Genomic DNA, 16,715 nt, shown 5'->3' with positions numbered 1-16,715 from the left:
GACTTAAGAACCGCCTCAGATGGATAAAAGCATTCCGGAAAATTACAGTGTTGAAAAGAATCAATAAAAATCACCTTAGCCCATCTTAGAGAGACTTTAGAACCGCATCAGAAGGAAAAAAAGCATTCCGGAAAATCTCACTGATGAAAATTATCAGTAAAAACCTTTTTAATACTGTCCTTTAATTTCTTAAGACCATTATGAAGGACACTTAAGGCCTTTGAGAGACTTTAGGACCGCCTCAGAAGGAAAAAACAAACATACCGGAAAAATACAGTGATGAAAAGAACTGATAGAAACCTTCCTAATCCTGTCCTTTAATTCCTTGAGACCCTTCAGAAGGACTCTTAAGATCTTTAAGAGACTTATGAACCGCCTCAGAGGGAAAAAAAGCATTCCGGAAAATTACGGTGATGAAAATAATCGATAAAAACATTTTTAATCCTGTTCTTTAATTACTTGAGACCCTTAAGAAAAGACCTTCAAGACCCTTAAAAGATTTGAGAATCGCATCAGACGGAAAAAAAAGCATTCCGGAAGATTACGGCGATGAAAAGAAACGATAAAAGCCACCTTGTCCCATCTTAACACTTTAAAACCCGAGCCAATTTTTCAGTAGTTTTTCGTACTGTAAGACTTCTACAGCAGTTCTAAGACTCATAAGTTATTTTTTCAATAAATATTTTCCCATTTTCCTGTCATTTTTATATAATTTTTTTTTTTGAAAATTGACGAAAAATTCCAAAGTGAATTTTTGCAGATTTTTGTAGCAAAGAGCCTAGGGTAAGTGTGCCAAATTTCAGCATAGTTGCATGTGATATTGATTTTTTTTGTAACTTCCTTTTCGGGAGGATTGTGTGGAACCTTGAAAACTAGTTTATTATCTTTGTTTTCTTTAAAACACTTCCTAAAATATTGAAAAATTAATAAAAATATGGACATTGCTTTGGGTATAGTATTCCGGACACTTTGAGTGAAATTTCGGCCACTTTTTTCTGACCACATTTTGTGACGGAACGGATAGAAAATTTCAAACTGTCAAAGGGAGAGAGTTTAATATTTAGTTTAATACGTTTATATGATCCAAAAGTTCTGAGATCTTCAGTCCAATTTGTCCTGAAGACCTGAAGAGTAGCATTTCAAATTTACGTGCAGATTCCCGTAGCAATTTGCACTTCCTGAACTCTTCCAATGCCTTTTCCACATCATCTTTTTCATTGAAGTGATTGTTCTTTTCCAATGGGCAATGTAGAACTCAGAAATTGAAGAAAAACACATAAAATTAATAAAAAATTTAGGAAAGCAAAAGATGTTGCCGGAATAGGCAACATTGCCTTACAAAGTATCTATTTTTTTACGCGAAATACAGGATCCAGCTGGGAAATTTTGACCGAAATTTAAAGATTGATTCACTATTAATATAAACAGAAACAATCTTCAATGAAAACTAATCAATTTTCATGAAAAAACACCGAAGGAAATCACAAATCACAAGACTGCTATAAACACAATCGATCTGTTACATTTTTTGTAAGACTCTTTCCACATTGACTTTCTACAATACAATTTAAATTCAAATTATACCTAAACTTTAACGGTCTTTGTGATACTACATCCTAAAATGAATAAATATTTGAAAGGAAAATGAATTCATTGACTATTCGAAGATTATATACATCATTTTAATTAATTTATTTGCATGGCCGAAATTACACTCCAAGTGGCCGAAATTAGAAGCTGGCCGAAATTTGGCACACTTACCCTATTTCTATTGAATTTCCTTTTTCCTAGCAATTTGGCAATTTGGCAAGAATCTTAGAACACATCTATATATTTTCCTGTAATGGACATTGGGCAAAAATGTATGGGCAAATGTCTAGAGATGTCTGATATCTATACGAAAATTATGAAGAAGACTTTACATACTTCGTCTGTATAATTGCATAAAAGAGGGAAATTTTTACATCCAAAATATAGCAATTATATATTTTAGATAAATTCACGTCATCCTCTATGATAAAATGTATCAATTATAACTAAATAATATAATCATATATAATAATATAATGTTTGCGATATCTAAGATATGGTCTCGCCAAGTGACTCTTAAGTTTTACTTTGCTTGCTTAGAGTCCCGCCTAAACTATGATATCATTGCTTGGGATGGTACTTATACTACGTCATTGAGACCTATTATTTTGGCACAAAGATGTGGTGTTAGGGCTATCTTGCAGAAGTCCTAAAGAGACTCAATCTGGCGTGGATTTATTGAACTGAAGATACAGTAGACTCTCTCTCAATCGGGAATATGGGGCGAAATGTCATCCGGTTTAGCGATAGAATTGAGTGTCAAAGCCTTTGTAAATTCCACAAAAAGTGCTCAATTATAAAGAATCACGATAAAATAGGAAGAATTACAGCGAATTTGAGCGAATTAGTTTCATAATTAAACGTGAAAATTGTCAACAAAATTTTTCGCCCGATTGAGAAAGAGCCGATTGAGTGAGAGTCTACTGTACTCCCATTCTGTTACATTTATAAATATAATACAATCCGTTTCTTTTATGATATGGGAGGATACTTTAGTTCGCATAGAATACGTTCTTCAAGTTTTGGCGCTTTTGCACCTGTTTCACAGCCTCGTACGGAATTTTTTAAAAGATGCTACACAGTAAAAAAAAATTACAACCACTATCGTTGGTAATTTTTGCACGAGCACTATGGTTGTGAGCTTTGTGTATTGGAAATGTTATATATTGGCAAAGTTGTGTTTTGTCAATTTTATAAAATGGCTTCCTGTCTATAATTTTGATTGTAGAGCAATTTTATTCGGTTTATATGCATTATCTGTGAAAAGTCTCTGTATTAAACTAAGAAAAAAGAGAAAAAAGGAACAAAAAAAGAAAAAAAAACATGAAGAGAGGGTCTGAGACTTGAACCCAGAACCTTTTCGTTGATGGTCTCACGTTTTCCGGCTGCGCCACGAACTTGCTTATTTCTCTTAAGCAAATGGCCAAGAGTTGCATCGTTAATTTTTCTAATTTACATGATGCTTCCTCTTTTTTCTGTTATTACATAATTATTCTTAATTTTTTGCGACTGAGGCATATTTTAAGAATCCAATGAATGATTCAAGAAGACAATTAGATAGTTAGAAATGCGAAAAATGACTAAAATCTTAGAAAAAACTGCAAACTATGAAATTTTGACAGTTCTAACACAAATTTTCCCATTACACAAATTTCATTACACAAACTTAATTTTACTAGCATTATGTTAGTATCGTACGACAAATATGATAGTAATTTTACAATTTACAACCAAAATACTTGTGACTATACACAACTTTTCTCATACACAACTTTATTTATCACACAATTTTTTTTACTGTGTAGCCAGGGTTGGGCGAATTTTTTACATTTTACATTTTACATCACATTTTACATAGTAAAAAAAACTTTTAACATATGCTACATTTTTAACATGTAAAGTTAAAATGTAAAAAATCTAAAATTGATTTATATGCATCAAATTTCAAATGTAAATTTTTGTTTTTCACTCAATCAAAGATTTCTTTGTAATCTGTAAAATATTTTGCGACTTTTTGCCGTAAAACTTGTCGTCGAAAATGCATGGTGAAATTTACTGGCAACCCCAGTTCAAATTTTCCTTTGCGCGGTTGAACAAATATAAACCATATAAATGACACATAATTTTTTTAACCTACGTTCAGGGAGTTTTCCAATTACTCTGTGTTTTCCGTTAATCACTAATATTGTGAAAATCATTCAAATTAAGATTTATTTCTTAATTCTTTACAATTTTTTTGACTTGTTATATACCTTGTCCAAGACATCACTTCCCAGAAAATAATGTTTTTATGAAAAGAATCAGTCTCTTCGTGCTAACACTGATTCTGTAGTAATGATAATGTTTTCAATTTTTTTTTTTAATTTTTCACTACAATTACCAGGGAAAATCGGGTACTCCTTCTTAGACATTGATCTGAGGCCAATTTTTACATGTTCTAGAAACCATCGTCATTTGTTATTAAACTGTAACTAACGTATTAAACAAAAAATCATCCAAAAATTACGATATTGTATCGATTTTAATAAAATCTGCACAAAATCTGAGTAAAACGATCAAAATTGCGAAACGTTTCGTTCGGAAGCTGTGAGGATTTTACATTGAATTTTAACCGTCTTATGCTGAAGCTGTGCGCATTTTATTTGTAATTTATTCTTTTCGTGTTGAAGCTATGAGTGCACTACATACAAGCGAAATTATTTTAAGCGTAAGGTGCGCGCAATTTGAACACAATATTAACCAATTTATGCTGAAGCAGTGCCGGTTATTGTTATATCAAAATTTCATAAAAAATAGTCTATATAATTACTATAAAAAATAATAAAGTTTTTTTTTATTTTAAAAATTGATTGATCAAGTCATGTCATTTGCCAATTACGAATAGTGAAAAAAAATCATATTTTTATGTCACATTGCTTTACATGTTTAGTTTACTAATAATATAAAATTTTATTCTATTTTTCGTTAACGGTCAAAAAGCTTAACATTTTAAGGATTTAATATAGACAACATTCTGAAATATCTATCTGTGAAAAAAGGACGAAGTTCTTTTAATACTAAACCTACCAAGACCCAGTCAAATTTACCGGTTTAAAATAAACACATACTTTAAACGGTACAATGCCCCTATCAAACTTTATGAATTTCCTGAAATATGCATGTAACATATTTTTCAGCATTCAAATTTTAATTTATTGCTCTTTTACAAAACAAATTAGTTGAGAATCCTTACATTATCGCAGTTTGTCACTTGACCGAAAAACGGCCAAAAACAGTCGGTAGGTTTAGTGTTAATTAGAAAAAATTAACATTTTTTACTACAGGCAGTATGTTTTATGTGTACAAAATCGTTCAATTACTTCATATCTATGGATTTTCAAAATGAAATTTGTTTCATGGTTTTCCCAAAAATGTTTCCTTGAAATTTCTCATAAGAAATATCAATATTGGTATTGCTAACAGGAAATGTTCAAAAGATTCAAAAATGCGTAATTTTCCTTTTTTACATTTTACACATTTTTTACATTTTACATATTTTTTACATTTTTAATAATTTTTTACATGTAAAATGTAAAAAATATTTTTTACTATGTAAAAGCACAACCCTGTGTGTAGCTTCAATAGTCTCTTAAAAAAATTCTAAATAGATTGATACCCCTTCATCTGGCGCTAGCAAATCAAAATATAAGAAAAATTTTAAAAAATATGTGTAAAAATTAATTTCTTGAGATATTTAAAAGTTTTACTACTTAGATTGTTCATCAGATTGAATAAACTATTTATTTCTAACTATGTGAAGTGCATGGGAGTGCAAGAAGTACTGGAAGAATTGCAGAATTTTCTGGAGTTTTCCGAAATGCTGGAAGTGTGAAGGCCTTTTCCATACAAATTGTGGAAGTGTCTGGAAGTGGTGTACACATTTTCATCCTAATATCCTACGCCCTTGGAACCGGTTCATAACCGATAAAACATTTTTATTTTAAAATCAACCCTATTATTCTTAAAAGTATTTTAGGGGGCCCTTTGAGTGATTTGTAAATCGGTTGAAATCGGTTGAGAACTAAAGGGTAAATGGATGCGAAAGTACTTTTGAGGGATACCATCTACAGTAGACTCTCGCTTATCCGTGGACTCTTTTTCCGGATGACATAAAAAAAATCCGTGAGGCAGTTGAATTTTCAAAATTTTGATGACACATTGTTCCCGTTTTGGGTTTTTTTTTGTTAAGCAAATGTGCTCTAGGGTGGAATCACCAGTTCTCGCCACTTACATTGAAATCGCTATTTTTCGCAATTTATGAAATAAATGAGTCGCAATTTTTTTTTGTATTGTTTCTGCTTCTACGCATAGAATCGAAAAATAATAATTATTCGTTTTGGATTAACGATTTTGATCACTTTTTAGAGCAATATTTTAAGCAAGTGCATCGAATCCAACATCTCTTACCAAATGTACTAAGTGTCGTCAAATTTTCATCAGGCCAAAAATACCAATTTGGGTTAATAATTTGTCTATTGAATATTTAATTGCACTTGTGGAATACATAAAATTTGTATTTAGTCAATTAATATTTCATTTTATATTATTTTTGTATAAAAATGAGGCATGGCGAGAAGTGGTAATATCCTGGAATTGATTTTACCACTTGTCGCCATATCTTTTCAATAGGCGACGCTAACTTCACTTCGTACATTCTCAGTTGTCAAATCTGCATTGTTTACTTTCTGCAAAAGCCCCATAATTTGATTTCTCAAATAAAAGTGAAGAAAAATCATTTAAAGAGAGTAATAATAAAGTGATCAGAAGGAAAGAGAAATGGTGAATGTATTCTTTTCATAGCATTGCCTAAAATAACCGAGTGTGGTTCTTTTCAAGTGGGTGGCGAGAAGTGGTTACAAATTTAACAAAACTGGCGAAAAGTGGTAAAAAGTGGCGACGAAATGGTTATTTTTGCATTATTAATAAAAATCAGTTTTTTAAGTAGTCCAGCGTTATGTTCTAGGATTATTGTTTTCACGTATCTAGAGCCAATACATCTAAGTAACTTTGTGTCAAATTTGACTTATCTTGTAACAAGGATTCAAAAGTTATGATTAAATTAATTTAATTTTTTCCTAAACATGGCGATAGCCGGTTATTCCACCCTATTAAGATGAGGAATGGTAAGTCAGCTCTTTGCAAACAAAGAGAAAATTCACATCGTTTGAAGGTTCACTCCGTGCGAAGCATGCCTACATTCCCCTACCAGACCACTTTTGCCTAATTGCCCTTTTTGACCATCACTCAGAAAACAGATCTGTGGAAACGTGTCTTGACACAACTCTTGGATCAAGACATGGGCATTTGTGCCTAGAATGTAAAGACTACTTTACTTGAGGGAAAGCATTTATTTCTTACACAGGACTTAGGTTCAACACACGTAAGATCTTATTGTTAAGAGCGGTGCAAGAAAATCTATTCAAAGCACGAATATACTCAAATATTCTTGTAGACAAGTCACGCTTAACATTGAGTAGTGCTTGGAGTAACACCTACCATGGGTTGCGTGCAATGCATGTTTGTCAGTATGGTCAGTGTGTGTTTAAAACTCAAAGTTAAGTGACGCATTTGCCAATTGCGCAATTGATGCACATGGACAGTGTTGAATTTTAAAGTGAGGCTGAGTGTCTGGACTGGAGAAACTTCTGGAGTCGTAGGACGTATTCTAAAGTTTTAAGAAAGCATTAAAAGTAAGTATCTTCAATTTTCTTTGGTTGAACGCTGATTCGAGTCCATTTTGTGTATCATATTAGCGCATTTGCTGAAATCGTATAACATGAAGATACACAAACAAAACGATTTTGGTAATTTATTTATTGTTATTCAAAATGCAGTAGGAAAATGAATATTTAAGGCTATTTAAGTATATATTAGGAAAATTCTTCTAAAATATATTGATAAATTTTGTGAAACTCATTTTGGAATATAGAATCTGTAAAACCTAACTTAATTTATATAAAATCTAATCCAAGCTTATATTTCCAATTAAGGGAACGCATTTTTAAGTGAGCCCCGGGGGCAGTTGCATAGGAAAACTTTACAACAAATACCGAAATTTGAAAGGGAAACTCCAGAAAAAGGATTCGAAAATCAGCAAAATTCGCCTGAAACAGGTATTTTTTTCATAGTCAAAACTTATACCTATGCCTATTATATATGATATTTAGTACATATTTTGAATTAACTTTTCATGAGAATAACGACAATTATGATGATTAAAACTCGTCAGCGACTCAAAGAAGTCAAAGAAAAATTTGGAAGGATAATCCCACCGGGTTGTCCAGGACAAGAGATGTATGCTCTCTAAAAAACCATGCGAGTTTGTAGTGGAATCGTCAGCATTTCACACTTGTGCTACTGACTTGTAAGTTTCTTTTGTGTTAAATGTATATATTATAAATTATTTTAGAAAATCATTCCAATAATTTCAAATTTGGGGAATTGTTTTGATAGACCATACCCTAAAAATTTTATTTTCAATGCTATTGTTTTCCAGCTGACTTAGGATTTTGATACGAAATTCCCGGATGGAAGGCTTGTCGGAACATGGATTGACGTGTGCAACACAGTTCTTAAAGATTGAAGGTTGCTGTGCATAATTACAACTCCAAGAAAGAAAGTAAGGTCATAAGTATAGTATTTTTGATTTTTAAATTTTTTTTTACATTTTCTTATTATGCATCTTTCAGGCTCAAGTATAAGTGATAAGTACAATACACAAATTTCTGAAGTCATCGATCCAGAATTTGAAAGGTTAAAGGAGCCGTAAATTTGCTTTTGGAGATTCGCAAGCTGCGCAAATTTCTCTTTATTGCAACTATAAACAATTTGGATTCCTTCAGCAATGAGAGGACAAAGGTTGTTAAAACCCAATTATAGAAACTTAAGCCAAGTAAGTTTCCTAAAAAAAATAAACAGTATATATACAATGAGAGAAATCCGAAAAAGTTAAAATAACATTCCCGAAATGTTAATTTTATCCTGCATTATTGATCCGAAATCAGTGTAAATATTACACTTTTTAGGTGTATTAGGGGTAAAATGTACCCTTTTTCATGTTAATTTTATCCTTAAAAAGGTGTAAAATTAACATTAAAAAATGTTGATATATTTTTACACCTAAAAAGTGTTAAATTTATGAGGAAAAAATGTTAATCGCACCCTTTTTTCTCAGTGTAGAGCGAACATATTAAAAAAATAAATTGATACATTTGTAACTAAAATAAAATAAAAACAAATTTGAAAAGTATTACTAATGAACAAATATCGAAAATCTTCTAAATCAATTCTGTAGTAAAAACTGAAAACTTAAAAATATATTTTTTATAAAATATTGTGTAAGTAAAATTATATCGCATTTTTTTTTTTAAATCAATTTAGTAGTAAAACCACGACGAAAGGGCTTAGAAAAAGTATTTTTTACAATTTTTTGACAGGAAATAAAATATATTTCAAACTAAAAATAGTAGCTGAATTTTGTAAAAGACTGAGCAAATTTTATTTAAAAATATTTCATTTGCAGAAAACTATTTTAGGAAAAGTAATAAAAATATTTAAACAAATGTAAGTAATGAAAAAATAAAAAATAAAAGTGATAATTATGAAAAACAATGTTATTTTTTAATTCCTAAAGAAGAATGAATGGTACTGAGTTAAGTATTTACGGGTATTATGGTCCTTAAATCACCTCAGGTCTTGCATCAAGCTATTATGTGCGTTAAATTTTCAAGGAAATTTATTAACACCTTTTAGCACTTGGCCTCAAGTCACGTCGGGTCTTAGTTGTTTAGTTTTGAAAATAGGTCTTATTTCAAAGCATAATGGGTATAGGTTGATTCGTGTCTTAAATTTTTCTTGATAGCAAGACTTATATTTTTGCAAATTCCATAGAAAGTTAGACACGCTGTTTTCTGAGCGATCATTTTTCCTTCCGAAGCTGCACGACCTTTCCTTGGGCAACCTCCCTCTTGAAAAAGATATTTTGGGTCCGAATTGACACACTGTATTTCCTGCTCGAAGGCTACTTTGAATAGTTTTTTCTTCTCTTTGTTCCAGGACACCGATTCCATTGACTTACGTCACTGAGAAATTGTCTCTGTGCACACATCTGCATCCCTTCAGTTCCTTACGACTAACTTTGCCTAATTAACCCTTAAACTTTCTCGAGGGAGAGAGAGAGAGAGAGAGAATTTTAGGAGGCTCCTTGGATCCTTGCAGGAGACCGAAAAGGAGACTCAATGGAGAGGAGTCTCTTTGCTGAATGGTCGAATGTTTTGTTTGGTGCTTTTGTCGAATGTTTTGGGGGGATATTTTCTTTTTTGGGGCGTCTCCTGTTTTGTTGTTGGTCTCTTGTGCTCTTTTTGTTCTCCCCCTCCCTTCCCCTTACCCACCTCCCCTTACCCAACTCCGCTCAAGTGTAGCACAAGTGATGTACATGAAATATTGTACGTATGCTCCATACAGAAGTCTCCAATTCTCACCCACGCAAAAGCAAAACATTAGGACAATATTTTTGGAGAGGCAAATACTGTGCGACAGAGAGAGAGAGAGAGAGAAAATAGAGAAGAATATAGTCTGTTTTGTGTATTTCTCTCTCTCTCTCTGTCCCATTGCTCTCTCCGAACAAAAGGTGTCTGTTAGAGAGAAAATATCTATTGTTTCTATCCCTTTCTCTTGTCCAATTGTATAACAGCCCCCCCTCCACCTCCCCTTTCCCCTCAAAAAGAAGATTTCTGCAGGTATTAAATAATATTGGTCAATGAGAGAGCAAGAGAGAGAGCAAAAGCGAGAGAGAGAGAGAGAGGATGAGAAGGTATTTTGTTGTGTGTATTTGGGAGAATGTATAGTGCAACAATCGCACTATTGTGTAATGTTGCGAGAGTGAGACAATGAGAGTTTTGTATTTTGGTGAGGCTGTGACTGTGGGCGTGGCCATCAATATCACACAAACACGACACTCAATTGGTTGACTCAGACAAATCCCTTGTCAATATTTGCACCATCAACAAAAGATCTCTTCTATTCTCTTCTTAAACTATGCTCTCTCTTTAATGCCTCTCTCTTTTTTTTTTTTTAATTTCATCTTCTACCTAAATGCTCCACTTCTCTCTCTCGCTCTCTCTCTATTCCTCTCCCTTTAAAGAAATACACTGTGAGAGGATCTTCCGGAAGGATTGTATAAGTCCTAAAGAGATTCTATTTTGTCTTTCTCAATTTTCCGGAATATTTTCAAATGGGACAAATTCGGAAAAATATCTTCCGGAAAAACTTTAAAAATCAAAGACCAGAAGTTGATATCTCTTATCGTTTGAATTTTAAATGGGTCAAAAGACTGAAAAAAAAAACTTCCAAAACCAGTAATTTTCCGGAATGCTTCTTTCCATCTGAGGCGGTTCTCAAGTCTCTCTAAGATGGGCTAAGGTGATTTTTATTGATTCTTTTCAACACTGTAATTTTCCGGAATACTTTTCTCTGTCTGATGCAGTTCTTAAGAGTCTTAAAGTTCTTAATGGTCTCCTCTTAAGGGTCTCCTCTTAAGGCTCTCATTAATTAAGGGACAGGATTAAAAAGGTTTTTACCGATAATTTTCATCAGTGTAATTTTCCGGAAGCCTTTTCTCCATCTGATTCGGTTCTAAATTCTCTATAAGACAGGCTAAGGTGGTTTCAATCGATTCTTTTTATCACTGTAATTTTCCGGAAGGCTTTTCTCCATCTGAGGCGGTTCTTAAGTCATTTAAAGTTCTTAAGGGCCTCTTCTTAAGGGTCTCAAGTAATTAAAGGACGGGATTAAAAAGTTTTTTATCGGCGATTTTCATCAATGTCATTTTCCGAAATGCTTTTTTCCGTTTGATGCAGTTCTTAGGTCTCTTAAGGGTACTAAGGGTCTCTGCTTAAGGGTCTTAAGTAATGAAAGGACGGGATTAAAAATGTTTTCATCAGTTATTTTCATCACTGTAATTTTCCGGAATGCTTTTCTCCGTCTAATGAGGTTCTAAAGTCTCTCTAAGACAGGCTAAAGTGGTTTCAATTGATTATTTTCATCACTGTAATTTTCCGGAAGGCCTTTTTCCATCTGATGCGATTCATAAGTCATTTAAAGGTCTTAAGGGTCTTTTCTTAAGGGTCTCAAGTAACTAAAAGACAGGATTGAGGAGGTTTTCATCGGCGATTTTCATCACTGTGATTTTCCGGAATGCTTTTTTTTTCCTTTTGATGCAGTTCTTAGGTATCTCTAAGACGTGTTAAGGTGGTTTTTTATCGATTCTTTTTCTCACTGTAATTTTCCGGAATGCCTCTTTGCAGCTGATGCGTTTCTTAAGTCTCTTAAGGGTACTAAGGGTCTCTGCTTAAGGGTCTCAAGTAATGAAAGGATGGGATTAAAAAGGTTTTCATCAGTTATTTTCATCACTATAATATTCCGGAATCATTTTCTTCATCTGATGAGGTTCTAAAGTCTCTCTAAGACAGGCTAAAGTGGTTTCAATCGATTCTTTTTATCACTGTAATTTTCCGGAAGGCCTTTTTCCATCTGATGCGATTCATAAGTCATTTAAAGGTCTTAAGGGTCTCTTCTTAAGGGTCTCAAGTAACTAAAAGACAGGATCGAGGAGGTTTTCATCGGCGATTTTCATCACTGTGATTTTCCGGAATGCTTTTTTTCCTTCTGATGCAGTTCTTAGGTATCTCTAAGACGTGTTAAGGTGGTTTTTATCGATTCTTTTTCTCACTGTAATTTTCCGGAATGACTCTTTGCAGCTGATGCGTTTCTTAAGTCTCTTAAGGGTACTAAGGGTCTCTGCTTAAGGGTGTCAAGTAATGAAAGGACGGGATTAAAAAGGTTTTCATCAGTTATTTTCATCACTATAATATTCCGGAATCATTTTCTTCATCTGATGTGGTTTTAAAATCTCTCTAAGGCAGGCTAAAGTGGTATGTATCGATGCTTTTCATCACTGTAATTTTCCGGAATTCTTTTTTTTCCTTCTGATGCAGTTCTTAAAATTCTTAAGGGTCTTAAGGGACTCTTCTTAAGGGTCTCAGTAATGTAAGAAATTGCCGATGTTAGACGGATGTAAACGAACACTATATTTGATAAGAGCAAAGTATCATTTAAACTTGCCGATCCCATGCTTATCTGCCGATTTCTGCCCAAATTGTGCCAATCTCTAGCTCCAGATCGACACAATTTTGCCGATCGCCATTCGTGGTTCAATCTGAGAGCCACTTATTCATCCCTTGGGGTAGATAAACGTTTGCAGATCTTACGATCTCTGGACAAATGATACCGATTTATCGATCTCTCGCAAACTTTTGCCGATTTTGCCGATCGTTCGTCACGGTTCACTCTGAGTGAGAGTAATTTACAGTAGACTCTCTGTCAATCGTGCATATGGGGCAAAATGTGATCCAAACTATCGATAGATTTGGTCGTCAAAGTCATTGTATAATAATAACAATAATAATAATAATAATAATGCAGGAACAACACTCCATGAAGGAGCTAGGCCTTCCCGCAAGGGGATTTTTAGATCTAGACACATATTGTGATTTTATCTTGTCCGGAATGAGGTTATCATTCCCATGTCACGTGGAATCAATTGCAGTGAAGGTCACTGGATGCAATCCGAACCCCTTTAACGCCAGAAAAATTCCTGGTGACCTAAAAAGGGGATTTCAACCCAGGACACTTGCATCACAGAGCGAGTGCTCTACCACTTGACTCATTGAGTGCCCACTGTATACTCATTATTTACTCCACAAAAAGTGCTCAATTTATAAAGAATCATGATAAAATAAGAGGGACTACACTGAAAAAACTGTATAGGACTGATTCCCATAAGGCGACCCATAATCATGAATTAATGATTCTTGCATCGTCAATTCCTATACGTATAGGAATATGCACCATAATTGTGGAAATGTTTCTAATTATTATAGTAATGTTGACCATAATTTAAAATACCACTATTTGGTATAGGAAATAGCCCAATATTGATGGGAAGTTTTATAAAATTACATGAATTCAATGGACACAATCCAATATGCCATAGAAATTTCTTCCATTTAATATTGTGAAATATTCAATTCCTATAACAATTGTAATTATTACAGTTCATCAAAAAATATTACCATGTGATACTTGATTAATTACAATGTAATATAGCAAAATTATGAAAAAAAAGTTTGAATTTACGGAGAATAATTAGAGCTTCATTATAGTTCCGATTGCCTTTGATATTGTATACATTATCATATAAAACAAAAATTATTACATCTCACATTGCAATAGTTACTAAAATTATTGGCTATTTTCCTGTAAAATATAGGAACAGCTTTACAATTTGGGAAACAAAAATTCATTTTTAATAATGGAATTATTCAGATTACAAAGGTGAAAATTAACATACTGTAGTGTATTTTAGGTAATAGTAACTGGAACTAATTATCAGGAACCAGGAAATAAATCAATACAACATAGTAATATCGACCAAGGAATATTCTGATCACAAATTAATAAGAAAAAGTATATTACCAGAATTTTGTGAATTCATTACTATAAACAAAGCGATTATTTTGGGATAATCTGGTAATATGTACAATATATTTTGTAATACAGCGAATTTGAGCAAAATTAACTTCATCGTTAAACGTGAAAATTGTCAACAACATTTTTTGCCCGATTGAAAAAGAACCGATTGAGCGAGAGGCTACTGTATTCATCCGGGCAGATAACGGTCCACTTGAGTGCTCATCTGACGATTTCTTTCAAAAATGGTAACGATATGCAAATTTGCCGATCAAATGTCGACCTGCCTGCCGATTTTTTGTCAAATTGTGCCAAACTGGCGATTATATTTTTCTCCAGATCGGCACAAATTTACCGATCGCCGTTCACGGTTCACTCAAGTGCCGATCTGCCGATTTCTGCCCAAATTGTGCCAATCTTTAGCTCCAGATCGACGCAATTTTACCGATCGTCGCTCGCGGTTCACTCTAAGAGTCACTTAGTCATCCGCTGGGGTAGATAAGCTGTTGCAGATCTGTCGGTCTCTGGCCAAATTTTGCCGATCTAGAGCTAGAGATTGGCACAATTTGGGCAGAAATCGGCAGATAAGCATGGGATCGGCAAGTTTAAATAGCCGTACTCACTATGGCGTTGTTATCTCGTAATCTCCGTAATCTGTTATCTTGTTAAAATTTTTCATTTATAAAATACATTACGAGAACATAACGAGATAACGAGATAACGATATTACAAGATAACAGCGCCACAGTGAGTAAGGCTAATGATACTTTGCTCTTATCAAATATAATGTTCGCTTACATCCGTCTAACATCGGCAATTTCTTACATTATTGAGACCCTTAAGAAGAGCCCCTTAAGACCCTTAAGAATTTTAAGAACTGCATCAGAAGGAAAAAAAAAGAATTCCGGAAAATTACAGTGATGAAAAGCATCGATACATACCACTTTAGCCTGCCTTAGAGAGATTTTAAAACCACATCAGATGAAGAAAATGATTCCGGAATATTATAGTGATGAAAATAACTGATGAAAACCTTTTTAATCCCATCCTTTCATTACTTGAGACCCTTAAGCAAAGACCCTTAGTACCCTTAAGAGACTTAAGAAACGCATCAGCTGCAAAGAGGCATTCCGGAAAATTACAGTGAGAAAAAGAATGGATAAAAACCACCTTAACACGTCTTAGAGATACCTAAGAACTGCATCAGAAGGAAAAAAGCATTCTGGAAAATCACAGTGATGAAAATCGCTGATGAAAACCTCCTCGATCCTGTCTTTTAGTTACTTGAGACCCTTAAGAAAAGACCCTTAAGACCTTTAAATTACTTATGAATCGCATCAGATGGAAAAAGGCCTTCCGGAAAATTACAGTGATGAAAAGAATCGATTGAAACCACTTTAGCTTGTCTAAGAGAGACTTTAGAACCTCATTAGATGGAGAAAAGCCTTCCGGAAAATTACAGTGATGAAAATAACTGATGAAAACCTTTTTAATCCCATCCTTTCATTACTTAAGTCCCTTAAGCAGAGACCCTTAGTACCCTTAATCGACCTAAGAATTGCATCAAACGGAAAAAAGCATTCCGGAAAATGACATTGATGAAAATCGCCGATAAAAAACTTTTTAATGCTGTCCTTTAATTACTTGAGACCCTTAAGAAGAGGCCCTTAAGAACTTTAAATGACTTAAGAACCGCCTCAGATGGAGAAAAGCATTCCGGAAAATTACAGTGTTGAAAAGAATCAATAAAAATCACCTTAGCCTATCTTAGAGAGACTTTAGAACCGCATCAGAAGGAAAAAAAGTATTCCGGAAAATCTCAGTGATGAAAATTATCAGTAAAAACCTTTTTAATACTGTCCTTTAATTTCTGAAGACCATTATGAAGGACACTTAAGGCCTTTGAGAGACTTTAGAACCGCCTCAGAAGGAAAAAACAAACATTCCGGAAAAGTACAGTGATGAAAAGAACTGATAGAAACCTTCCTAATCCTGTCCTTTAATTACTTAAGACCCTTCAGAAGGACTCTTAAGATCTTTAAGAGACTTATGAACCGCCTCAGATGGAAAGAAGCATTCCGGAAAATTGTAGTGATTAAAATTACCGATAAAAACCTTTTTAAGGCCGTCCTTTAATTACTTAAGACCCTTAAGAAAGACCCTTAAGACCCTTAAGACTCTTAAAAACCTCATCAAAAAATTACCTTAGATTTCTTTAAAAACAAAAACAAAAAGAGTTTTTTCTACAGAAAAATATTTCCGAAAATTCAATAAAAACCCGTATGGAAGACATTTTCCTTCTCGACATTTAAGTTTGAAGGAATAACTATTCCAAAAATTGAGGAAACTACAAAATATTGCATTAGAAAGTTTTACCGGAAGGCTACATAGATGGAAAATTGTTTGCTTTTTTTCTGACAGGTATTTTCAGGAATATATTTGAAACAAACGGCGCGCTATTGCAATGGAAAATGAGTGCTTTTTTAGGTACTCTATTCCTCAAGTGTTTCTACATTATCGACTTCTCTCTATGTTTTTTTCGAATGTTTTTCCCCACT

Source organism: Phlebotomus papatasi, chromosome 5, assembly GCF_024763615.1.
Source record: "Phlebotomus papatasi isolate M1 chromosome 5, Ppap_2.1, whole genome shotgun sequence".
Taxonomy (NCBI): Eukaryota; Metazoa; Arthropoda; class Insecta; order Diptera; family Psychodidae; genus Phlebotomus; species Phlebotomus papatasi.
The sequence above is the reverse complement of the archived record's forward strand: the minus strand, read 5'-3'. Positions refer to the sequence as shown.